The sequence below is a fragment of the Prionailurus viverrinus genome, unplaced genomic scaffold, assembly GCF_022837055.1.
Source record: "Prionailurus viverrinus isolate Anna unplaced genomic scaffold, UM_Priviv_1.0 scaffold_35, whole genome shotgun sequence".
NCBI lineage: Eukaryota > Metazoa > Chordata > Mammalia > Carnivora > Felidae > Prionailurus > Prionailurus viverrinus.
The window spans coordinates 155,251-180,832 of NW_025927605.1; the positions used below are offsets into that span (position 1 = coordinate 155,251).

The 25,582-nt window shown below is 47.5% G+C and overlaps 1 protein-coding gene across 14 annotated transcripts in view; it reads left to right on the forward strand.

The window, feature by feature from the left end:
• LOC125158401 (pleckstrin homology domain-containing family M member 1-like) overlaps window positions 1-25,582 on the forward strand; it is a 115,326-nt gene that overhangs the window by 23,105 nt on the left and 66,639 nt on the right. The gene's annotated exons all lie outside the window — the stretch shown is intronic.

Here is a 25,582-nt window from a genome sequence, read left to right on the forward strand (position 1 = left end):
TAAAAACGTGGCTAGTAGAACGTTTAAAATGATACATGTGGCTGGAATTCTGTTTCTGTTGGGCAGTGCAGCTCTAGAATGGGCCGGTCTCCTTTGTTGATAACCCCGAGGGAAGCCAGCCCTGGGAATCTCCTGCACAGAGCCATGGGTCAGAGGCTTGAGAACTGTCGGCCCAGTGAAGCGGTTGTCAAAGCTGTGGACCTGAGCTCTTTGCCATTTCACATTTGTCCTTGAGGATGAATAGCCAGGGTAGGAAGTTGTATGCACGTGTGCACGCGGACATACAGAACCCCAGGTTTATCCCAGCTGCTGTCTGGGGTCACGTTAGGATATAGTCTTGCTTTTTCAGCTCCATCCGTGCGTATCTCTCATCCGGTAGCTTCCAGATCCTGTAACTCAGGATGGGGCCGAGGCCGTGAAATAGATTAGGACACGCGCACGCGCGCGCACACACACACACACACACACACGCACACACACTTTTAAATAGCTTTATTGAGATATAACTCATACACCATACAATTCACCTAATTAAAGTGTATAATTCCATTTTTTTTCGTATATTCACAAGGTTGTGCAGCCATCACTACAATCGAATTTGAAAATATTTTCATCCCCCATAAAAGAAATCCCTTGGGACGCCTGGGTGGCTCAGTCGTTGGAGGGTCTGACTTCAGCTCAGGTCATGATCTGTGGTTCACAAGTTCGAGTCCCATGTCGGGCTCTGTGCTGACAGCTCAGAGCCTGGAGCATGCTTCAGACTCCCTCTCTCTCTGCTCCTCCCCTGCTGATGCTCTGTCTCTATCTCTCTCTCAAAAAATAAATAAAAACATTTAAAAAGAAAAGAAAAGAAATCCCTTACCATTAGCAGTGACGCCCCATCCTCCTCCTCCGGCCTCACTCCTCTCATCCCCTGGCAACTACTTATTTCCTTTGTCTATAGATTTGCTATTCTGGACATTTCACAGAAATGGAATCATGTAATATGCAGCCTTTGGTGACTGGCTTCTTCCAATTAACATACTGTTTTCGGGATTCATCGTTGTTGGAGCCTGATCTGTGCTTCAGGGAGTAATAATTCATTGTAGATTCCTTTGTATGAACCAGTCACACAGAGCTCTGTCCAGGCCTGTGTGCAGTAGCTCCAAGGACCCAGTGTTCCCACTGGTTTTGTCTGTTGTCTAAGAGAACAAAAGATGTTTCCTGGAGTATCATTTCCTGGGGGCTGACCTGTGGCCACTGGACCGAGTCTGAACACTTCCCAGTCGTCTCCCTCGCCTCCTCGGAGAGAGAAGCCCTCACCAGTGAACTTATATCACCTCACAATTCACATTTGTCTCCTTCCTTCCAGTCCCCTTCCCCCAGCCTTGTTATTTTATGCCAAAGACGTTTGATACTCAAGAATTATTCCCTCATCTGTGATAACTCTGTGCCAGGCAGAAAGAAGAGTGGCCATTGCATACAGCTTGGTAGGTGCTGGGTGGGGTGGGCAAAGAATGCCGTGGGAGCCCCGAGGAGTCCCTGACCCAGCTAGGCAGCGGGAGGAGTGTAGGCTGGGGAATAGTCAGGAAAGCTTCCCAGAGGAGGTGATGGACGGCCCCTGAGCTGAGTCTTAAGGAATAGTGAGCTGGGAGGCCGCAGGACTTCCCAGGTGTGTGTGCCAGGCTCTGTGGGGCTCCTGGCCATTTTCCTCGGGGAGCTCCCCTGGGTCTCTATGGCCCAGGCAGGCTTTGTTCAGAATCTTGTGTTGCAACTGCTTCCCAAGTAGCCACCCTGATTGACACATTGTCCTGTCACTGACTGAAGGAAGCACCTGCTAATTCCGAGGGTTTTCAGAGGGAGCCCTGGAGCCCAGCTCTGAGGCCCCGATACTCCCGACTCAGAGTTCTCCACTCTTGGCTTAAGGTGCCATAAAGCATCTGAATGAATTAAACTGTCCAAACCAATCCCTCTAGGGCAGCCTCAGCCTTACTCCCCTTCCGCGTCTACGGGAGCAGAGAGGGCAGTCTCATTTAGGGGGTGGAAATAGCAACTTCAGGGTGAGGTTGGTGACACTTAACAAAATAGCTGGGCTGGACCCACCTCTCGTGTGAGTCACTTCCTCTGTGTAGACAGCCACTTAGGGCAGTCCAGCCAGCTTTCTTCTTGACTCTGCTCATCCATGCTTAGGCACAGAAAGGCAGGGAGTGCTTGAAATGGGGGAGGGGAGAAGCTCAAATCCCTTCCCAAAATTCTGTGACCCCAGGCCCACCCCACTTCTCCCACTTGTGAGCAGCTTCAGTCTCAGCAACAGAAGGGGTCCTGGGTCCTGCTCACCCATGCCTCCCTCATCTCAAACCCTATAAGCAGGGCTGACAAACTGTAGTCCTTCAATAACTGGTGCCGGGATGATGGGATGTCCACCTGCGACAACATAAAGGTAGACCCCTTCCTCACACCATACACAAGAATTAACTCAAAATCAGTTGGAGACTTAGGGGAGCCTGGGTGGGGTGGCTCAGTCGGTGAAGCCTCCGACTTCGGTTCAGATCATGGTTCGTGAATTCGAGCCCCACGTCGGGCTCTGTGCTGACGGCTCAGAGCCCGGAGCCTGCTTCCGATTCTGTGTCTCCCCCTCTCTCTCTGCTCCCCCCCCCACTCTCTCGCTGTCTCTCTCAAAAATAAATAAACATTAAAAAAAATTTTTTAATAGGCAAAGAATTCGAATAGACATTTCTCCAAAGAAGATCTACTGGTGTCCACTGAGCACGTGAAAAGATGCTCGGTGTCATTGTCCTTAGACACTGGGGAAATTGCAAACCCAAACCACAAGACGGTACTTCACACACGTGAGGATGGCTATAATCAAACAGATAATAAAAACGTTGGAAAGGATGTGGAGAAATTGGAATCCCCATATGTGGTGGGAATGTAAAATGGTGTAGTCACTTAGGGAAAGAGTTTGGAAATTCCCCAGAAAGTTAGACCTAGTTACCGAATGGCCCATCAGTTGCACTCATAGACATGTACCCAACGGAACGGAAAACATACGTCCACACAGAAATGGTTACGTGGAGACAGAGACAAACCAAACAGGGCCTTTTGGTGAGGCAGGCCTTCTCCTGAGGACGCCCAGGGACTAGAGAAGAGGGGAGGGCCATGGTCTAGTTGGTCAGCTCCGTGAAGCCGAGGCCCGGAACCGAGACCTGGAGGCGCGCGTCCGGCAGCTGCAGGAGCGGATGGAGCTGCTGCAGGCCGGGGGAGACGCAGCTGTCACGGGGGTCCCCAGTCCCCGGGCCACAGATGCACCTTCCCATATGGCCCCCCGGTCGTGGCTCTGGGCGAAGGCCCGCTGGTGGGGCCAGGCCCCATGCACCGCCGCCACCTGCTGCTCCCTGCCAGCCTGACCTATCGGAGGCGCGTTCCCTGCCCCTGTTCGCCGTTGCTCTGGCTGCTGCCGCTGCCTTGGGCTGCACTGGGTTGGTGGCCTGCGCCTACCATCTCGCCCCGGTCTGGCGCCACCCGGGAGCCGCCTTCGTCCCCTGAACCCTAGGACCCCAAGCTGGAGGGTTGGGTGACCTGGGCACGGCGCAGAAGCCATTCCTACCGCCTCCCCGTTCACACCGCCTCCCAGCGTGGGTCTCCGCCCCAGCTCCAGCCCTGTGATCCGGGCCCGCCCCCTGGCGGCCGGGGAGGGAGGAGCAGGGGGCTCCAGGGAGGCTTGTAACCAGGAATGCTGCAGTTGCTGCTGGGGAGAATCGCAGACCAACCACCTCCTAACTCCGGCCTGGCTGAGGCCCCGCCGTGGATGGGCAAACTGCGATCTAGAGGAGACAGCAGGGCCAGGGCTCGGCCATCAGTTTTTCACCCTCCACGCGCCCCCCGCCTGTCGGCTCGCAGACCACAAATCCCTGTGCATGAGGCCCTACTATCCCGGGAATGTTCTCTTCCCGGCGAACGTCTAGTGCGAGCCCCGCCCGCCTTCTCGAGAACCTTTTGCTTTCGCCAGCCCCGGGGACGGGGACGCTCAACCGACTGAGCCACCCAGGAGCCCCAAGAAGTCATATTCTTAAATTAAAATGCGTCCGACTTCGGCTCAGGTCATGATCTCGCGGTCCGTGAGTTCGAGCCCCGCGTCGGGCTCTGTGCCGACAGCTCAGAGCCCGGAGCCTGCTTCGGATTCTGTGTCTCCCTCGCTCTCTGCCCCTCCCCCGCTCATGCTCTGTCTCTCTCTGTCTCAGAAATAAATAAAAACATTAAAAAAAAGTTAAAAAAAGAATATGACTTCTTATATCTGTTTAGTGGCTTTTTTCTCAAATTGTTGAAAATACCATTCTAAAAAATATTTCTTCTTGGGCTGTACTTATTCTACCAATCGCTACTTGGTACGATTCTGGAATTATTCCATTACCAGCTCTTTCACCAATGTCCACAAAAGCACACTCACAATGTTTTTTAATTCAACAGACTCTTCCGCAAATAAAGGTTTAATTCACTTTTATAATTGATTATAATTAAGGGATGTTACAGAATAATGACTTCCATGCTGATTCTTTAGTCTTCCTTGTGTAAGTGCAGCATTAAGATTGACCTGGACCTACATGTGCAGAAGCATCTGTAATTTTGTTTATCTGATCTCTTCTTGCTCCTGGATTCCATTTCCTACTAGTAGTAGAAAACATATAATCTTAGCAATTGAAGGTCTCAGTTCTACTTTAAAACCTTTTTTTTTTTTTTTTTTTTTTTGCACTAGCTTGGTGTTTCTTGGAAAGTTGGTGTTTTGCATACTTAGTCTTAGGTAAATACCCAGGACTAGGATTTCAGAAGCTGCCAACCTGTTTTCCAAGGTGTGCATGTAAGAGTCCAGTCTTGGGCAGCTTCTAACAAACTCCTTTCTTGCATCAGAGAACTGGGCACGTACGGGAATTTAGAGAACGTTGTGGTAGCGATGGTGAGTAGGCTTTGACCTTCCCACACTGTCCTCCGGATTCTGTTGAACCCACTGGTCAGACATCTAAGGGCTGCCGTGTCTCAGAGCCTGTTAATTCACAAAGGGTGGGGACAGAGGCTCTCACCTGTCTCCTAGGCCTCCATTCGGGCTCTGGCTCATGCTACCAGCCCTGCGTCTTGCCTGAAACCCTCACTGAATCTGATAGCCTATTGCCAGAGCGACTTTACGCTTCCCTGTGAAATTCCTTTGGTTTTGCTTGTCTTCTGCCCTGTGTGTTCTTCCGTGTGGACATCAGAGCCCTACGGAATGACTGGAGGCAGCTTCGAGGGAAAGGAATGAAACTGGTCAGGTCGTGAGGTTCTTAGCAAATACGGAGGGACGACTTCCAGGTTGGTGATAGTGGGACTGACAGAGGGGATGGCGGGACACAACCCTCCCTTCTCCCCAGGGCCCCGGCTGGCCCCGAAGTGGGGGGGGGTCAAGAGGACATTCTGGTCAGGATGACGTCTTGAGGGAAAACAAGCCAACTATGGAGCAAAGGACGGCTTCACGCTGAGCTAAAGCCACGACATCACTTTCTGCTTAATCGGCTTATTAGGTGTATTTTATGTACGGTAAATCTGACCGATTGTAAGTATATAGCTCATTGAGTTTTCACGTGACCACCACCACGTCAACATTTCTGCCGTCGTAGAATGTCTCCGTGTCCCCCTGTGCAGCCAGTCTCCCCTCTGACCCCCGCCGCTAGTCCCCGGCAGCCCCCGATCTGCCTTTCGTCCTGCTTCCACGGTTTCCGGTAGATGCATCATCCGGTGTGTCGTGTTCGTGTGTGCTTTCCCTCACTTAGCCTAACGTGTCTGTGGGTCACCGGTGTGCTGCTTTGTTCATTTCTGTTGCTCAGAGATGTTTTGTTACTTGGGTAGATCACACTTTGAGCAGCTCACAAGCGTCCAGTTGCTTCCCATTTTTCCCGTTTCCTTTATGTTCTAATGGGTGTGGATGGTGTCTTATGGTAGCTGCAGTTTGCATTTCTTTCCCAAATATCTGAAGACATTGGCCATTTTTGAAATGAATTTGTTTGCCGTTTCTAGGTCTTTTTTTGTGAAGCATCTGTTCAGATGTTTTGCTGATTTTGATTTATATTTATTTCGATTTATATTATTTTATAAATATATGTTTATATATGTTTATTTTATTTATTTATATTTATTATTTGTTTACTTATTTTGAGAGAGAGAGAGAATGAATGCATGGAGCAGGGACAGAGAGAGGAAGAGAGAACCCCAAGTAGGCTCCGTGCTGTCCGCACAGAGTCTGACACAGGACCCGATCTCGTGAACCGGGATGTCGTGAGCTGAGCCGAAATCAACAGTTAGACACCTAATTGACTGAGCCACCCAGGTGTCCCAATATTTTGCCCATTTTTAAGTTGGGGATATTCATTATCTTAATATTGAGTTGTAAGATCGCTTTATATATTTTGGGTATAAGTTTTTTGTTAGATATGTAATCCTCTGTGTCTCTCATTTTGTGGTCTTTCTGTTTCCTCGACAGTCTTTTTGAAGAGCCAATGTATTTAATTTTGATAAAGTCTGTCTTGTCATTTTTTCCTTTATAGTTTTTTTTTTTTAAATTTTTTTTTCAACGTTTATTTATTTTTGGGACAGAGAGAGACAGAGCATGAACGGGGGAGGGGCAGAGAGAGAGGGAGACACAGAATCAGAAACAGGCTCCAGGCTCTGAGCCATCAGCCCAGAGCCCGACGCGGGGCTCGAACTCCCGGACCGCGAGATCGTGACCTGGCTGAAGTCGGATGCTTAACCGACTGCGCCACCCAGGCGCCCCTCCTTTATAGTTTTTTATTCTAATCCAAGAAATATGCTTAATTCAAGATTTTCTCTTATGTTATATAGTTTTCACTCTTGTATATAGGTCAGTGATTCATTTCAAGTAAACTTGTATATGTGATGTAAGGTAAGGATCAAATTTTTGTTTTTGTTATTTTCCACATGAATATTTCTTCCAGTAGCATTTGTTAAAAAGATGATTTTTCTGCAGTGAATCACTTTGCTAACTCTGTTGAAAGATCACATGTCTGGATAGATACGTCTATTTCTGGATTCTGTTGGGGCTCACTGAACTGCATGTCCGTCATTATGTTAGTGCCATTGCACTATTTTCTTTTTGTTTCAGCTTTGCTGAGGTATAAGTGAGAAATAAAATCATACATAAATTATGGAACATTAATATCACTCATCATCAGGGACATACGAATAGAAACTACGATGAGATGTGACCTCACACCTGTCAGCATGGCTGTTACCAAGTAGACAAGAGATAAATGCTGCTGAGGATGTGGAGAAAAGTACCACCCAGCTTTGGTTGATAATCACTGCAGAGACTCTTGGGATGTCGTGGGGCTTCTCCAACTTCTTTAGTTTTCTGAATTGACTTGGCTTTTCTTGGCCATTGGCATTATCCTGACAGTTTGTGTCTCTATTTGGTCCTTGATTTTTTTTTTCATCTTGCGTTTCACGACCTTACTAACTTCACTGATTCATCCTAGTGGGTTTTTGGGAAGATTCCTTAGGACTTTCTAGCTGAGGGCTCGCGTCCTCTGTGAACAAAGAGTGTTACTTTTTGCTTTCCAATCCCTTGTACACCACATATATGATATTTACATGTAATATACATTTTATGCAACTTACAAGTTTATATGTGTATGCCTACCTTTCCAGATACACACACACACACACACACACACACACACACACACACACACAGACACACGCTTTTGTGTCTTATTTTGCCGGCTAGAACCTCCAGGATAATGTTGCACAGAGACGGTGAGAGGGAAGGATTTAAATCTTTCACCATCAGGTACGGCGGCACCTGTAGGTTTCTCACAGGCGCCCTTTGTAAGGGTAACAAGATGCCATTAAATTCCTCGTTGCTGTGAGTGTTTATTCCGAATGAGCGTGGAAGTTCTTTTCAAATGTTTTATCTCTGGGATGACCGTGTTGAACTGCCTGGTGTGACCAGTGTCTAAAAGCTTTTGTTTCATGTATTTTGTCTGGTTTTCTACTTGTTTATGACTGGAAGTTTCTGTAGCAGTTAATCCTGCGTGAACAGAAGTGGCCTATTATTTTCCTACTGTAGGCAATGTTACCCATAACAAGCCTCAGACAAAGGGAAAGTAAGCACTCAATGATTCATTGCTATAAACTGCTGCCTTTGAAACTAAAAAGTCTTTTAATACAGAATTACCTAAAAGTTGTAATTTCTTAACGGATACCAGAAACGTTGAAGAAGTAAGATTGTGGTAACAAGAAAGAGCCAGTGTGCTAAAAATTGTGGACAGTTAAATTCTTTTCAGTTCTAGTTTTTTCAGTTCTAGTATTTTTTGTTATTATCTCGGGAGCACTGAGCAGTTGCCTGGTTTCTCTTATTCCTTTGGGTGGTAAAGAAAACATAGCGTCCGATATAAATGAACATTTTCCTAGAGAAAAGCAGTTCCCTGATGTAAGTGAACTTCACACCGGCCGCCCTCACCTGCATATGGCCTGCTGCCCTCTTCCCACCGAGACCACCTTGCGCCCCGGCCTGGCCGGACCAGCTCCCTGAGTGGGTCTCCTGGGCTGCCCCGCCCAGCCGGTCTCAGGCAGAAGGAGAACCCCTCACGATCCTCACCTTTCTCCAGATGCTGAGGATTTTTTTTGATAAAAAAAAATTTTAATACAATGAGACTCTTTTAAAAGTCTTGCTGTTTTCATCGCACTTAGGAACTCAAAAAGAAAGGCAGAATTCTCAACTCCCTCCGTCTCCCGCACACTCGATGTTCTGCAGAGTGAGTGCAGTGAGCGTGCGACAACTCTGTGGACACATAATCCGGTCCTTACTCTATGTTTCCTTGGAGCGGCTTTAGAGAATTCCAAAGAGGGGAGACTTCAGTTAGTAGTAATCAGGCCACAGCAGACCCACGAGTGACTTAGACACATTTGTAAAGTGAAGTCAGAGGTTTGCTGACAACTAGAAACTCGGGCAGCACACTTCCAGCCTGTCTTAGTTTTCCTCATTGCGATTGCAATTTGAAAAAAGATCGAGTCAGTAAAATTGAAGCCTTTTTCGGAATTCTTTGTGTTTATCATCTATTCAAGTGCCAGGATCTTCTACTATTTTCGGTTTTCAGTTGAGATCTCTGCTGACATGGTAGCGTGTGATGAGCCAGACTTCATGGAATCACATATAGTCTGGAGAATCTTGGGAATCTGGAGGTGACCGGTGCGTCCTGGGACGGTTCTCCCATCCTCAGAAAACTCCCAGACCGTATAGATGCTATAGACTTTGCCATTGTGATAAGTAAGACGGGTAAGCTTTGGATTTCTCATGTCTCCTCATCCCTGATATTGAAGCAACATGATAAAGATATTTCCTAAAATGCACAGACATTGTAAGAGTTTTAGGAAAGCTCAATAATTTTTTATTTATAATTTTTAAAAATTTTTTTCGCAGGTTCTTTTTTTCTCTTTTCTTTTCTTTTCTTTGCTTTGCTTTGCTTTTTTTTTCTGTAGCACTCTGCTTTGTCAGCAGGAGAGGAGTGCATAAAAACAGTGAAGGATGTGGTGGGCCTGTTGCTTTTGAGAGGGCCTCATGGGCGAAATCCAAATTGAGCTAATTCTTGAAAGAAGGGGGAATCAACTTTGGCAAGAAACTGCAGGGACACTCATGTCTCAGGGGCTTTGCTCGGGCTGATCCCTCTGCCTAGAATGCTTTTCCCTCAGGTAGCTGCTTTTACAACTCCCCGCCCACCCTGGGCCCACACTGACCACCTTAGTGCTGTCCTTAGTGCTGCTCCCGCCCTTTTCCCATCGCTCTCTGATGCTTCCTAATCTGCTTTGCTTTGTTCCCACTTTGAGGCAGGACCACTTGGAACTCACAGTATAATTTAGTTTTTTATCGTGTTTATGGGCTCCCTCCGGCCTTTAGAATGAAGCTTCATGAGGACAGGGATTGCTGTCTTTTTCCTTTGTTCTGAGGTGTGTTGTAGGCACCTACAAGAGTACCAGGCACGTAATGGGGATACTCAATAATTGTGGTTTCAAGGTATGAAGATTTTGAGTTAAGAGTTAGCAACTCCTGCTTGGGGCTCTGGAAAGACCAGTCTTACTTACTGTGGCGGGAAGGGAGTCCTGTGTGTTGTGTATTCCAGTGGGAAAAAGAGAGCAGAACCAAATTGTGAGGACTTCAATCCTAAGCAAAGGAATTTATTTTTTGGTAGGAATGGAAGAGCTTTCTGAAGCCTTTATTTTAAGTAGCAGTGTATTAATTGAGTGGTATAAACGTAATATCCTAGGAACGTCTCGTTACATTTCCTTCATGCTTTTTTGAAGTGTTTTTAGTTTTAGCTTATAAAACTAAAGAAATAGGGAAATTAACTCACATGCGTGGGAGCCCCTAGGCTGAGCAGGCTTCATGGTCGGCTGGTTTCCATTTGCCTCCCCCATGACTTGGAGCCGGCTCCCCCCACCCACTGGGGTGGGTCATTGTGCAGGTGGATGTCTCGAAGCCGTGAGATGTAAGGCCTTCCCTTCAGACCGCGCCAACTGAGACGTTTATTCAGCGTCTGGCAGCATTAGGTGCTTGATAAATGCGTGGGGATGGAATCATTCAGAGTGCTTTGTTGTAAGAAGACAGCTGACTTTAGACAGTTAGCGCCACAACTATTGCGGAATGCCAGAAGCGCCCGGAGGAGGCTGAAGGAAGCCGTGCCAGCTCCTGAGCCACGAGGGGCTTCGGGGTGCCGACCTGCCTCCCCCCACCCCCACTGTGGTCGAACATCGAGAAAACATAACCCCTAATAGCCTACTGTTGACCAGAAGAAGCCTTACTAATCCTGTAAACAGTAGATTAACACGTATTTTGTAAGTTAATGGATGTACGGTGGTCTTACTACAGGGTAAACTAGAGAACAGAAAATATTATACGATCATAAGAGAAAATACATTTACAGAACTACACTGTATTTATTAAAAAAAACACCCATGTTATCAGTGGACCTGTTCAGTTCGAACCCATGTTCAGTGATCAACTGTATATTGAAAAGATGGCTGGCCGTATTAATTTTCACAGGAACTAAGTATTTTCCATAATAGGAAGACAGATATGCTCCATCTAGGAATATTAGAATGCCTGCAAAGCCCAGAAGGCAAAGTGATAGAGGCACAGGGAAGTCCTTCCAGAGAACACCAATTTCTGTCACTTCTGGTCATTGTGTCTCTTCTTCGGATGCACAATACCAATTTGTGACATCTTGGACTTCTGTCTTCTCCGGTAGAGTGAGGGCTGAAAGTAGAGAACTTACCCAAGGAAGATTTAGTAAAAGTGTATGTTATACTTCAAGGAAATGATCGATCAATTTAAAAAGTAGGAATTGTTCAAAATACCTTCTCTGGACATAGAGTAATAAAGCCACAGGCTAACCACAGAATAAAGAAGGACATGATAAGCAGCCACAGAACTTAAATCAGCTGTCACATAGAAGTTCCTTTACGTTCTAATTATGTGTGTGTTCATTCCTGAAATCCCACTTCACATCAAGGAAATAGCAAAAGTGATCACAAAAATGAAAGTACGAATGTATGCAGAGTTTTAAAGACTTATAAAATAGTCAAAGTTAACTACTTCCCATGAAGGTAATCCCCATGAATCAAATACTTCAAATTGTCCCTAAAGCAAAAAACTAGTTGGTTTTTATAAATACATCCTGGTGGAGCGTCTTATGCACGCTCAAGTTTGAGAAGCACCAAGCAAAACTAAAGGAGAAAGCAAAGGGAACATTTATTTATAGAAATGAAATTCGGTTTTTTATTCCATGAGCTGTTCTTCCTAAGACATTGAAAAGTTACTAAAATAATGTTGAGATTGAAGATCCTTTCTTTTTTTTCTCCTGTTGTTAAAAAATAAGTGTCTCTTTAAACAGTTATAAACAATCCCGCTCTCAAATTAGGTTTTGTTTTCTTGTTTATTTATCCTGCCAGAGTGTGAGCGCCTTGAGAACAGGGATCATGCCCGCCATATAACGATTCCATGGTACATATCTGTTGAATAAACAAATGTTGATCGAACCCCTACAGCTGCGTAAAAATCCGTATCTGCTCTTGTGAACATTCTTGTTACTAATTCGATGCTCGTGAATTATTCAGAATCTTGCATCCATGGCAGTTCCTTACTTTTCCATGATCCCCAACACCTTTCATTTTAAAACAAGCTTTCCTGCTGAACTCTGTGCTCCGTGGTGGCGACAGTTCAGTCCTCAGTGCGTGTTGGAAGGGCACCCAGACATGGCAGTCGTGGGCTCTCAGGAGACAGTCTGAGCCCTGGGCTCTTCCCCTGCGATCATGAGATGTTTTGCATGAGGAGGATGGGGTGAATTTCTGCTCCGTTACTTTGAAAATGTCTTTGTGGGGAAAGTTGTTTTTCAGAAGCGAATTATGTCGGCAGGATGATCTTTCAGTTCAGACTTGTAAGGTGGCCAAAGGAGTCGGCCAGCTTGCCCAAAGCAGTGTCCCAGGTGACTGCGGGTGTGGGCTTCCAACGGTGGTCCATGCCCCAAGCCCCTGGTCTCTGTCCTTGAGGCACCACTCTTCCACAGGGGAGACATTCTAAGAGCTCTCTTCCACGTGCGTGCATTTTCTTTGGGCAAGAGAGTTCAGCTACGTGAATATTCCGCATTTAGGAAAGAGGAAGCAGCTTCCTTCTTCCAGCAGATTTCACTGTGCCCATTAATTTCTTCGGCTAAAATACCACGTTCCCTAAGTATAATAGATATGACATCCATTTAACAAAACTTGACTCCTGAGTCGGAGGGAGAGATAGGGGTACATTTGTGAATCCGTGCATATGGTGGGAACCTAGAAATCAGCTGTGGGTAAAATTTTTTCTTTCAAATACTTTATATTGCCCCTAAAGCAAACACTAGTCGGTTTTTATAAATACATCCTGGTGGAGCATCTTACGCACGCTCAAGTTTGAGAAGTGCCAAGTACAACTAAAGGAGAAACCAAAGGGAACATCTGAACCAGCCTTCAGATCTTAGTGATGACTGGAGAGGGGAAGGATCCACATGCCACAGGCGGGAAGGCCATTCGGTCCGGAGAGTAAACCTGTTTGTACAATGGCTGCTTTTCATTATGTGCTTCCTAATCCACTGGGACGTTTGACCACACTTACTGAACGTCTTAGATAAAAATTAAAAACGTAGAAGCCTTCGTCCCTTTCGAATCCGTTAAGAAATTGGCGGTAATGATCAAATCGAATGGTCCCTCCCGTCTCCAGGGGGCTTCAGGAGAGGTAAGGGGTTGGGAGTCGAAGAGTAGGTAGACTACTGCTGTGATGGCATTTCCGCGTGGAGGGCAACGTAAGTTTTTTTCCTGTAACGTGCTTAGGGATCTTCTCGGGACAATCAGATGCAGTACTCAAATCGCTAGGGACCAATTAGAAGGAGTGTGTCGTCAACAAGTGTGTATTAATGGAATACTTGCAAAACTGAGGGCTGCGTGTTGCCCATCTGCTCCCCCGTGGTGCCACACTTGGTCATTTCCGAACGGCCCCAGGTGAAGTCGTTATGCAGCCAGCTTTGAAATCTGATTGCCTTTCCGTTTTGAAGCACCTGAGGGACAGGACGGACGTGGGTGCGCCCGCATGCACGTGGCTGTACGCGTGCGTGGGTGAGTTCCTGTGCGCCTCCGCGTGTGCGCACCTGCTTGCGCATGCGTGGCTGTACGCATGCGTGTGTGCGTTTCTGTGCGTGCGCGCGCATGCGTGCGTGTGCGTGTGCGTGCGTGCGGAGTGCGGTCGCCAGGGCAGATACCGGATTCAGGGGCCAGTCTGGAGGCTGCCGGTTGCCGTGCGGTTTGGCACCGGACTTGGTATCTGTGGAAATAAGCAGCGAATTGGAGAAAGCTGAGGAAAAAGCAAACGACGGGACTCAGCCGTTTACTTCGTAAGGATGTCGAAAGAGGAAGCGCAAACCCCGTTTGAACTCGGGGAGCGCGGTTTTGGCAGCGTCGGGTAAGTCCGGCCGTGCTTTCGAGTAACGGAGCACACGAGCTGTGGGGCGTGTTCGGTGTGCGCTAATGTTGCTACTTAGACACTATCTGGTTGGTGAGGACACGAGTCGGCAGTAGCACTCAATTCCGGGTGGCCTCCCAGGGAGGGCTCCGGTCCAGTCCCTCTCGGCGAGGGCCACATGCGTGTGCTGTGGGTCGGAACCAGTGACCTCGAGCAGCGTCTTGGCCACTTTGTTCCTTGTACCCTGTTGGCCACGTAGGCATGTTCGGGTCACGTGGCCAGCTCCGGCCCCCCCCCCCCCCCCCCCCCGGGGAGAGCCCTTCCGAGAGTCATAACGAATTACGTAGAAACACATTTTAACTATACTGTATCCATAAAGATCTTAAACGTGGATTCAGTAGTGGAAATACTCAGTTTGAATTGCGTTGGACGCGGCTTTAGGTGAGACATCGCTATTATAAAACACAAGCTGAAGTGCTCTTCGTAGGCTCACCTGCACAGGTATCTTCCTTTACTTTTGAAAATCTGAAGAAAGGAAGCTCAGAAATGACCAGGCCATCCCTGCAGGCTGGGCACCATCCCCTCCGTCCACAGCAACCTCTACGGGTTTGGATCGGAGACCGCCACAGGTTAACAGAGCTCGCAAGTGGGAAGTTCCCCAGTCTGGGTGGTCCAAGGTGTAGCAGGGGCCGGAAGGGTCAGCCTGGAGCTTCTGTATCCCCCGGGAGGAGCGGCAAAGGCTAAAACGTGATGCTTGAGGACAAAGAGGGCGGCTGAGAAGCGAGCGCGGGCCGGGTCGTAAGCTCCTGGAGTGCCACTGTCTTGTCACGTGTCTGAAGCAGCTCTGTGCACTTTGTGAGTGAATCAGGGCAGTTGGGAAGGAAACTCCAGTTGGCTCACCAGTTGTCCTTCTTGGTTTTTGACTTAAACTATAAGGAATGCCTACCCTCAGTTTAGCATTTACAATTCTGAACAAATGTTAGATTTGGGTGTTGTTTTGAGGGAGGTGGGGAAAGGAATAGGGTTGTTGTAGCCGATCTGGGTGTTTTCCCGACATTCTATTGTGCTGACAACGGTTAGAATTGTATTTCTGTCCTCGGCTTATGTCAGGATGTTAACTCTGTTCCCTTGTTCTCCAGAACCCTCTTCCTTTGCCTCCAGTGTCCCCAGATACAGAGATTTCCTACCGCGGTGCTATAACCGATTTGGCGATCGCATCCCACTCCTTTAAATGTAAACTAGGTTATATTTGGGTAGAACAGTTGTATAGGCGAAGAGTGGCCTTTTTTTTTTACTGAATACGTTTCTGTGTATTTTAGTTACACAAAATATCGCTGCAGGGCATCTCGGATTCAGATAATGACCGCGTCATGGCATCCTCAGTGCGCCTCTTTCTGGGCAAAGCATCTTTGAGTAGAGGGATTGTGTCCTCTCTTTTCTGGTGAAACATACTTTTAAAATAGTTTCTCAAAATGCTTCCTTAGAGTCTGGCTGACGCTCTCTAGACAAAGGGTACATTATCAGTAGGCAGCTGTGACTTGACGTTACAGACCCATTGTGGCAGGACGCCGAGACCCTGAGGTGGGACAGGTAACTCCTTGGAAACAGTGCATCTGTTAATACGGTTTTAAGGGAGAATTCCCTTTGTAAAGAAACTCGTAGACAGAGAGTGGTCGGGGGAGTTTATTTGAGAAGTTGACACTTGAGCAGAGACCGGAGGGAATAAGAAAACCGTCCAGGGGCACCTGGGTGGCTCAGTCGGTTGAGCGTCTGACTTCGACTCAGGTCACGATCTCGCATCCGTGAGTTCGAGCCCCGCGTAGGGCTCTGAGCTGATGGCTCAGAGCCTGGAGCCTGCTTCGGATTCTGTGTCTCCCTCTGTCTCTGCCCCTCCCCTGTTCATGCTCTGTCTCTCTCTGTCTCAAAAATAAATAAACCTTAAAAAAAGTAAAAAAAAAAAAAAAAAAAAGAAAACCGTCCAGAAGGAGGAGACGAAGGGCAGAAGGGCAGCGAGGGCTGGAGGTGGAGTAGGAGGGGGGGGTTCAGGCCTGGGAACTCACTGCACAGGCTGTGGGTGGAATTCTGAGAACGATTGGAAACCACTGGGTCACGGTCTAACTTTAAAAACAAATTTGTTTATGTTTGTTTTTGAGAGAGAGAGAGCTCACACGAGCAGGAGAGGGGCAGCGAGAGAGGGAGACGCAGAATCCAAAGCAGGCTCCAGGCTCTGAGCTGTCATCACAGAGCCCTACAAGGGGCTCGAACTCACGGTCCACAAGATCATGACCTGAGCCAAAGTTGGGTGCCTAACCGACTGAGCCACCCAGGTGTCTTTGGGTCACAGTCTAACTTAAACATCAGGCGAGGCCCCATAGCTGCTGCGCTGAGAGTATACACAGTGGGGAGAGCCTGGGCACAGAGGGCCTGAGGGTAGTTTAGGGGGTGCAGGCAGGGGGTGGTGATGGCTGGCGTGCGGGCTTTAGCCGTGGAGTGTGAGCATTCGTCAGGCGTACTAGGAAGCAAGAGCTCACAGACTTTGCTCATGGCTTATCTGTGGTAAGAAGACAGGGCTCAGGAACGACTCCTGGCTCATTTGGTGTCAGCACCTGCTAGAAAGAAGTTTTTCTTTACAAGTAACTCTGGGGGTGGGGGCGGGACAGCAGGACGAGTGTCGGGGAGTGAGGCTGGTGAGACTGGACTTCTCAGACGGACATCACAGAGGAGATGGTTAGAAAGAAGGTGCTTCTGTTGAGCCGGGAGGAAAGGTCATGGCTAGAGACGTAGAGGTTCCTGGGGGACGGTGTCTCATGGACAGTGCCAGGGGACAAAACGACATCACTGAGGCAGTTTGTCTTTGGAGAAAAAGGGTCTGAGCACTAAACTCTGGACACTCCAGTTGTTTCGTGGAGAAGACATGGAAAGGTTTGCAAAGGAGATTAAGAAGGAAAAGTCAGTAAAGTGAAGAGAACCAAGAAAACTTCTTTGTCACGGGGCGCCTGGGGGGCTCAGTTGGTTGAATGTCCGACTTCGGCTCAGGTCACGGTCTCGCGGTCTGTGAGTTCGAGCCCCGCGTCGGGCTCTGTGCTGACGGCTCGGAGCCTGGAGCCTGCTTCGGATTCTGTGTTTCCCTCTCTCTCTCTCTCTGCTCCTCCCCTACTCACGCTCTTGCTCTCAAAAATAAATAAACACTAAAGAAAATGAAAAAAAGAAAAAAAGAAAAGTTCTTTGTCACAGATTAAAAATAAATAAATTTAACTCTAAGGCTGTACATTTTTTTTTTTATTTTTTTTTCAACGTTTATTTTATTTTTGGGACAGAAAGAGACAGAGCATGAACGGGGGAGGGGCAGAGAGAGAGGGAGACACAGAATCGGAAACAGGCTCCAGGCTCTGAGCCATCAGCCCAGACCCTGACGCGGGGCTCGAACTCCCGGACCGCGAGATCGTGACCTGGCTGAAGTCGGACGCTTAACCGACTGCGCCACCAGGCGCCCCTCTAAGGCTGTACATTTATTTAAGCTGCATTTTATCTGGTTTTGAACCATCCCAGCATTTTAAGGAAAGTCTTACCTGTGCTACCTAACATTCTCTATTTCTCTGTTTTGAAGCTACAAATTTGAGTCATTTTTCCAAGGTGTTTTCCTACTCCCCCTTTTCAGTTTATTGAATAAAGGGAGCAGTGCCACGCGTGGAGATTTCACCCATAAGAAGGATGGGAGATGCTGTGTCAGACGCCTTTGCTAAAGTCAGCATAATCCTGAGCAGTCGGCTGTACTCTTCTGGTCACACACCGTCACTCACTCGCCACATAGAGACTGATCCCCTTTCCTCTGGGCCCGTCAAGGAGGAAACTAGGTGGAACTTCTCCCATCGCAGTGTTTCCATCAGTGTGGGGAGGAGTCGGTAAACACAAGTGCCGAACACGTGCACTGGGTCCCATGGTAATGGATGCGGTAGAGACAGAACCAGGGTACGAGGTGTCGGGCTGCGTGCAGGCACGTGCAGCCAGGCGTGGCTCATGAGGGCAGTGACTGAGGACGGACAGAAGAGACATGAGGCCGTGAACCTTGCCGGGGGTGGGGAGGTGTGGGTAGGGGGCAGGTAGAGCCTTCCAGGCAGTGGCACAGCAGGTGCAGAGGCCTGAGACGGGAGGCTGCCTGCAGCGTGCAGGGCAGAAGGGCATCAGGAGGAGGAGGCTAGGGCCAAGTGCAGGAAAGCCCAGGTCACAGAGGCTGAGCAGGCCAACATCTGGAGGGATGTGCTGTCAGCCACATCTGTCACTCGTTTGCATCTAATCAGCACGATCAGTCTTTTCTTGTGTTATTACTATTGGTGCTATGTTGACGTGATTCCAGCTTATAAGTCAAAACATTCATGACCAGGAAAGGGAGAGAAAATACCAGGATAAGAAGTGTATTTGGATGCAGAGTTGCTAGGACATAACCAGATTCTAGCTGGGTCTAGAATTCTTGGATATCATCTCCGTCTCTCAAAATGCTGTAGATATGTTCCGCTACGTCTTGATTTTTTTTTTTCCCTTGTAAATGTTGCTGTTTTCTTTTCTGAATATTTAGCAAACTGTCATTTGCTGTTAGAATTCATTACTTGTCCCAGGTTGTATGTAAATGTTTTAGCTTTTGTTAATTGAGCCTGGCACGCGATGAGCTTTCTGAATCCATTTTACAAGTCCTGGTTTCGTTCAGCGTATTTTGTGTGTGTCTTTCTTGGCCCATTGGGGCTGTCCTCTTTATTTTGTTCTCTTCCAGATCACCAGATATCCGGTCTTTCTCTTCTCCCGTTCTCCTAACGTATCTTAGAAGAACCACTCAGATTTTCTCTCTGAATCATCGACATGGACTTTGGCAGCATAATTCTGTACTGGTGCTGATTCTGCTTAAACGTACGATGGCTCTTTTTAATTAAAGTTCCTTCTGTATTTTGGTTCTTTCTCTTCATTTCAGTGTGCCTTTTGACATCATCGATAAATTCTTACCAACTCGTTAATTTTTTGAAAGCAGCTGCTTTCCCAAACTTCATCTTGCACGGATTCTCCCTCTCACGACACCCAAAATCAGCTTTGTCCTGGGCGTCCTCCTGTAATACCGACCGACACCTTGCGTATTTTTGGTGGTTTTCCTTTCTCTCTGATATTGTTATTTATGTTAAGAGGCTACGTTGTCGGCTTCTATTTTTTATGTTTGTTTATCCTCGAATGATGCTAGGTTTGGTGTTCAGAGGTAGAAGAAGTTCCTCGTCTCTGCGTACCGTAAGTGTGAGTGTTGTCCGAGTTCTCCTATCAGATACTGTGATGGAATCCCAGCGAGTGACGTTCAACGACACCAGTTCAGTAGGGGGTGACCCAGGGGAACAGTGATCGAACAGAGTTGTGGACATCCCCACAGGAGAAGCTTATCTGTCACTTGTCTGTAGGTTAAGGGAAACAAACCGCTTGTACTGGAAGCAAGATTTCTTTGCAATGTTGTCGTTTTGACCTGGCCTGGGAAACAGTACGGCTACATCCGGTCTGTTGAGTGATTTTGTAAAACCGAAGGAACGCTCAACTCCGTTAGTGAATCCTGGTTCCCTTGGATTTCTGCTCAGTGTATTTCTAAACACGGGGCCCTGCGGCATAAGCAGGGGGAGCTCACAGCAGTTGGCGTCCTGGGTCATCAGTTTCCCCAGAGCATTTGCTACTGACTTCATGCAACGGTGCTGTTCTCGGGACGGGCAATTTTGAGTCAGCCCTTGGTGCCTGTTTTCAGTTTGGTGTCACTAGTTTAATGTCACCTTGAAGTTGGTGGCAGTTGCCCCGCTTCTCTGTTTTTATCTTTAGTTCTTGACCAAGTGAGAGGGGAGAGATTATAATGGAATCGCACCTTGTAACTCATCGCTTTTCCTGGGATAGTCAGTCTCTTGCTCGTGTTTGTAAAATATCTATTACTGTATTAAGAATTTCTGCGTGACGTGCCTCATACCCACAATCATACGTTCTGCAGCTTAATTTTGCATCGTGTGATAATCCGCTGCAGTCTAGGAAGCGGTATGATCAGGAGGGGAGGAAAGGTTTCCAGTCCGGGCAAAAAGGTAAACGTTTTTCCCTCTCAGAGGAGTTTAAGAGGAGAAAGGGTTTGCTGATGACGGACAGTGAGTTCCAGGGCTCAGCGGAAGGGTTCTTGTCAGCAGGGAGGGAGGAGGGGAGGTGGGTCGGGTCCGTAGCTGTGTGCAGTAGGACTGGCATCCGGGTGATGGTGGGTCCGAGCTTTCTAAGATGTGATGGAATCTCTAGAAAACAGTAGCCTGCAAACATTTGCAAACTTCTCTCTCCCTCTCCCTCCCTCCCTCCCTCCCTCTCTCTTCTCCACCCCTTGCTTTGGTTTGGTTTTGTTTTTCTGTTTGTTCATTTCACTGTCAGAGATTTATTTCAACCTTCTCTTTATAGAATCTAGTTTTGTTGGATTGAAGTCCTACTGCTTTGTGATAGTCAAAAGTCGAGGTGGTAGAGGTACGTCTGAATACCGACAGATGCTAACAGCGGTGTGGGGACCTCACCCAGCCTAACAGGACGTTGGGTAACTCAAGATAGATTATTTTACTTCTAAATGCGTTCACTCCTAACTCAGTTGTAAGAGCAGTGCTCAGTTTCTCGCGGAAGGCAAAGAATTTAGATAAAATTGAGCATTTGTCTTGAGGCATGTGTTGCTAATATCACACAAGGAGTTTTCTCCCTGCTGTTCGGTTCTTTTGTTTTCATTTGTACTGTGTGCTTCCTTCTTTACAACTTAAAATTGTTTTTGCTCGACATTTTGCATCAAGAGTGTTGGACCCTGAGGGGTAGGAGGGTAGTATTTCCTTAATCGACCGCTCTTGAGATGCTGCATAAAATCCAGGACGGATGATTGAGATGCATCTTCTCTCAAAAAGTAAGCGTGAAGAAGATTCGGATAACCGCCTACATTGTGTGACTGGAAGTAAAGCTTGACCAGCAGCCGACTTGATGTCGTCATACCTGTGCTCCTTGACTAACCAGTCACTGAGTGAGAATTCGGGATTTCCAGAGTTATTGTCCGAATCCGTTTTAGGGCGAGCGTGCCATTACACCGTGTGACATGAATGAATGCCCTGGAAATTAAAAGCATGTGAGCCTTGTGAAATCGTTAAAGGACTGACCAGATCATTATGATATAGGTGTGGAATTTTTCTGTGAGTGGAATTTTCTGAGGGCACATTGCAGCGGTGTTAGGAGAAGCACTGTGGATACACGGCTGTGAATGTCTCCATTTCCTCTTGGCTGTGTCGTTTGTTTCCATTAAGTATGAGCTGCTTTTGCTAAGTGCGGGTGCTCTTTGCCTTCCTTTGGTAAGCTTGATGAGACTTCTTTTGTGTGGCAGGTGTTCAGGATTTTTCCTCCCCTCTGAATCATGAACGCTAACCTCGTCTCCATCATTCTCAAATTATAGCTGACTCTGTTTATGAGAAGACTCAGACTATTTGATATAAGCCTCTTTTGTTTGCTGGTTTGTGTGTCACAGTGTCTCTTATTTCTGCATTTGAGGTCGAGTATCATGCACTAACTTTCTTTGCAAAGGCTCTTCTAACAGCTGTGCTTTGGATCCTGTGCCCATCCATCCACCTTACCCAGTGCTGCTTCAGTCTACTGAAAATCACTTACACTTGCATTTTTGAAAAAACCAGAACTACGCCTCTGAAATAAAATTAAGATCACCTTAATGCCGTCAGCGATGGCTGTTAACGAAGATTTCCTTCTGGTCTTTTCTTCACGTGCACATATTTATGCAGTAGTAGTTAACAGAGCACATAGAGTTGTGATTTTTGGTGTTTTTAGTTTGCATTATGCTGTAAGTAGGTCCTTATGTTATACAGTCTCATATTATATTTAGTGACTGAAACGATCCCCTTGGATTTCTCTGTGGTATTAGTTTACTTTCTCACAGTTGGATCCTTGGATCTTTAGATTGTTTCTAATTTTTCATAGACTTACTATCTTTATGTGTATGGCAGTTTTATTTTATTTACTTACTCATTCATTTTTGAGAGAGAGCACATGTGAGAGAGAGGGAGAGAGAGAGTCCCACGAGGGGAAGAGAGAGAAAGAGGGAAAGAAAGTGTGGAGCCCAAAGCGGGGCTTGAGGTTACTCGAAGCAGGGCTTGAGCCTGATGGGGGACTCGAACTCATGAACTGTGAGATCCTGACCTGAGCTGAAGTTGGATGCTTAACTGACTGAGCCACGCAGACGCCCTGGAAATTTTATTCTGGTAAAATACTTCCGAAGGAAAAATGCCAGGATCTGAGGTTTAGTAGGTTAGCGGACATATTTTATGGCATTTAATACTCATTTAATACACATTTATCAACTTTGCCAGTTTGTGCTTTCATTTTAGCCAAATTAACAGTTATACATCTTCTTGTGTATAAATGGCAGTGACATTGTTTTAATATTTTTACTTAGAGCAAATAAGCATCTTTCCATAGTTAAATAGCTGGTTTTCTTTTCGTGTGAACTGCGTCTCTGTGCCTTTTGTTGTGATACATTGAAAAGAGCTTGTCTGATCCTAGTGTAAATGTAAATCACACTTAGGTTTGAATTCCTAGATTTGAATTGCTACTTTGGCCACTGTTTATCTGGGTGATCTTTTAAAAAAATAATATTTCAAAGCCTCAAATGTAAACTGGGGATAAAGTCAACCAAATTTAAGGGATGCAGCCAAAATAGGATGAAAATTTGTATTCCTATGTTCATTTATTAGAACACCAAAAATAAACTTTTAAAAAGCAGAAGAGGGGGAAATTAGTAAGAGAAGAAATCATTGGTCCTTGATTTAAAATATAGATGTGATTAATAATGCAAAACATATTTTCTTAATCAGTAAAATAGACAATATTTGGCTATGTATTCAAGAAATATAATCCTTAATTCAGGAATCAGAAAGGGAGTATAACTGTAAACAAGGAGACCATTCATAATTTAAGAGCGAATACTATATACGCATACATTGGAAAATTTGGATGTCATGGTCAATTTGAGGAAATTGTTAAGTCATCAAAACTGAAGAAGCGTTTAGGAACCTAAATATACTATTAGCTGATGAAAAATCTGAAAAGTTAGTAAAAACCACCTAAAATGGCCTGATGTCCGAAAGTTTTACTGGATAGTTCCACCAAACATTAAAGAGAAGAAAACTCCTACACGATATAAGGTATGTATTTCAAACGTTATGGTAAGAACTCGTTCAAGGAGGAAAGTTTATTCCTGACACAAAAGTTAGAGCATGATACAAAACAGAAAAAGCTATCGACCGCTTTTACTAGTGCAGACCTAAGGGTAGAAATGCAAAGTAAGTTTATTCAGCAGCACTTTAGAAGAATAATTTTTCATTGCCAAGGGTGATGGTGAGGAGGTTGGTGCAGTGATCCTGCAAGAGAGGAGGAGGGTTTGGAGCAGGATAGCGATGAGGGGGGTGGGGAGCGTCGCCTGGGGTGGTCGGTGCAGTTCTAGATGCGTCTGGAAGATAGAGCTGGCTGCCCCGGATGCGTGGTGTAGAACAGGAGGGGAAACGCTGGCCCGGGGGGCGGGGGGGGGGGGGGGGGGGGGGGGGGGTGTCTGTCTGACCCTGGGAGGGTGGGTTGCCATACATGGGGCGGGGGATGGGGGGGGTGGGGGGGGTAGGGGGGGTAGTGATGTATGTGCAGGAAGTCGAGGGGTGGGGGAGGTCATCAGGTGCCCAGGGTTGGCGTGCCGCTTGAGAGAGCTGAGAGGGTTCTGGACGGGGCAGGTGAGGAGGTGGCCGGGCATAACACGAGTGAGTGGGACCCGCCGGCCAGGGGACGGGGTGTGACGGTGTGGGGCTAGAGGGGATGGCCGAGGGCGCCAGCGTGGCTCGAGTAGAGAAGGGGACGCGCAGAGCAGCCCGGCGACAGGACGTTCACACGGGTGGCACAGGAGGTAGCGGAGCGGCGTCCGGTGGGCGTGCGGCAGGGGTGCGGGCGTTCACGGTGCGCACCGAGCAGCAGGCTGACGTCACGCACGCCTGCTCCCAGGGGTCGCGTGTGACCCTTGGGGTCTGGACACGTGGAGGTCCCTGGTGACGTCACAGCATCTTATTGGAGCGGCGGGAGCCCGCGCGAGAGAGGACAGAAGTCTTAGGCGGCGGGTGCGTGGGGCTTCGCCTCCGAAGGAGGGGGAATCGCGGGCGCCAGCTGCGCGGGAGGGGAGGGGACCCCGGCTTTGCTGCCTGCGAGATGGCGCGCGTGTCACTTTCTCAGTCCCGCCCATGCGGCTGGAGCCCCGGTGCTTGGACGTGTCTACACCCGAGTCTAGCGAACACCGCCAGCACGCAGTGTCTCCTCCCGTGAGGGGGTCCTTAGGGTCCACGCCCTGGGCGCACCGCACGGTACACACATCAGCGTCGCTCACTGTGGCTGGCTCACATCCCGAGGTCTGGTTTCTGTCGTGCAAGTATTTTACTTCTGTCGTAGGTGCCGTCTTTGCCTTTTTTTAAGTGTTTATTTATTTGTATATATTGAGAGGGAGAGAGAATCCCACGCAGGCTCTGAGCTGGCAGCACAGCGCCCCCACAGGGCTGGGTCTCGGGAGCCGTGAGATCGTGATCTGAGCGTCACCGTCTGACCCCCCAGCCCCCCAAGCTGATGTTCGCTTATCTGTTTTCCCCAGCGAGGATTTAAATTTCATGGGAGTTGGGGCATTATCTGAATACGTGGTTGAAAAAGATCTGATCACCTGCCATGTTCAGAAATGTATCTGTTGAGTTAAGCACTTAGACAGGTTTGCTTAACTTTATCATTCATCTGCTCTGATAACTTAATCCTTTCGTACTAGCCTTCTTACACCTTCCAGAAATGCTTGCCCTCAGTGTCCCTCAGTGATTTAAAACTGTTGTATCTCACGGACTCCCTTTTCCTAAATTATTATTAAGAAAGGCCCTTTCCTCTCATGGACCTTTTTTCGCCCTAAATTAAATTAGTTAATATTATAGACAACCCTTTGAAAACTTACAATAATGTCCTTTAGGATTGTTAAGTTTCCATTATTTCTCTTCCCTTACATTGAGCCGACATGGTTTTCGGAATCCCAGCCTGCTTGTTTCTACCACTTTTAACGGGAACTCACGGCGTAAGGTCTTTCCTGCTCAGTCCCGACCCTGTACTCTGCTGTTTGCTCTCCTGTGGCCTCCAGGGTCTCTGTAAGATGCTGTCTGTGCAGTTGCTTCTCCTGCGCCATGGGGGACCTGCCTTGCTGTGGAACACCCCGAAACACCTCTGCGTGGCTTTTCCTCTGTGCTCATGACAGAGCAGGATGAGTAAAGGCAGCTGCTTTCGTTTTTGCTTTTTCTGCACAGTATTAGGATAAGCTCAGGATGAGTGTACTAATCCCTTGGTTGATATTTAGGATTCGAAAACTTTTTTTAAGTGTGTTTATTTTGACAGGGATGGCGCAAGTAGGGGAGGGGCAGAGAGAGAGGGAGAGACAGAGAATCCCAAGCAGGCTTCTCGCTGTCAGTGGAGAGCCTGACGCGGGGCTCGAGCCCATAAAGCCATGAGATCGTG